Source organism: Antrostomus carolinensis, unplaced genomic scaffold (assembly GCF_000700745.2).
Source record: "Antrostomus carolinensis isolate BGI_N321 unplaced genomic scaffold, ASM70074v2 scaffold9276, whole genome shotgun sequence".
NCBI lineage: Eukaryota > Metazoa > Chordata > Aves > Caprimulgiformes > Caprimulgidae > Antrostomus > Antrostomus carolinensis.
The window spans coordinates 492-1939 of NW_010321131.1; positions in this window are offsets into that span (position 1 = coordinate 492).

A 1448-nucleotide genomic window follows, 5' to 3' on the forward strand; every position below is an offset into this window, starting at 1 on the left:
TCTTGGGCCTCCTTACCTTCCAACGCTCTAGTCCATGGGATAACCCCAATTAGGTCCTTGAAGAGGTTGAAATTGGCTCTCCTAGAGCGAAGTCGCTATTTCTTGCTGAACAGCTTGTTCCTGGCCAAGCCAGCTGCCACCTGCTCCATCCACCACATGCTCCCATTTCTCTCTGCCTTTTTTTTACTTCTAGCATAGCGGGCGACAAGAATTTGAGTCATTGTGTGGCAGGCGGTTGCACAGGGTTAGGAAGAGTTTACTGGTAAGATTATTAACATAGCAGAAAAACCAGAGGGATTTGGTACCCTCCAGAGCTCCCAGCAAGTAGGAGAGGTCTGACAGTGTTGCTGAATTGCAAAAATGCCCTCAGTGATGCTTTCCCAAGCTCCAAAAGGTGCCAGCTTGCAAAATAAAAGCTCTGAGATGCAGGCACCGTGCCCATTTGTGGCACAGCAACGTGTACTTTTAACATAACAATCTTGTTACATCAGCTGCATAGGAATGTGTTGGCTCCTGCATCTTCCTGAGGCACGCACCTTATCATAGTCCATCTCCTGCAGGACAGATCCAGCAGATCAACAGTTTGCAAAAGCAAGCATGCACTGGAATTCCTACTGATGAAAGAGAGATTCAAAGCGTGCAGGTTTAGTTCTCCATGCAGAAATATCAGTCTTCTCTGCTGTAGTTTGTAAACAAATTGCAAAATACCCGCTTTGTGGTTTTTGGAGTGCTACACTTGAGGAGTGTGTGATCACCGGCAGGTGCTATGCTGCAGCAGGGCTGAGTGGTGGCACGCTGTCAGGAAGGTGAGTTTGGGCACTCATGCTTTGCTGAGGGTCCTTGGCCAGGCGACATAATTTCAGAGCGGTGCCAGAGCTCATCCAGGAGTAAACACAGCAGAAACACACCCATGCATCTTGGGAGAAGGGATTATTTTTGACTGCTGGGTCTTCTGTGTGTGCTCATTTAGTCTCTCTGCTGAAGCCTGAACCTCTGGGGATGGCTGGAAATTAAACCACAGTGGTGCTGTCTCACCTTTGCAAACTCAAAATGTTCAAACAGACTTTTGACAACCCCCTGCAAAAAAAACAAACCAAACCTCTGCAGAGGGATCCGGACAGGCTGGATCAATGGGCCAAGGTCAATTGTATGAAGTTCTACAAGGCCAAGTGCCGGGTCCTGCACCTGGGTCACAACAACCCCATGCAATGCTCCAGGCTTGGGGAGGAGTGGCTGGAGAGCTGCTCAGCAGAGAAGGTCCTGGGAGTGTTGGTCAACAGCAGCTGAACATGATTCAGCAGAGTGCCCAGGTGGCCAAGAAGGCCAATGGCATCCTGGCTTGTATCAGAAATAGAGTGGCCAGTAGGACCAAGGAAGTTCTCTTCCCCTTGCACTGGGCACTGGTGAGGCTGCACCTCAAGTGCTGGGTTCAGTTTTGGGCCCCTCAC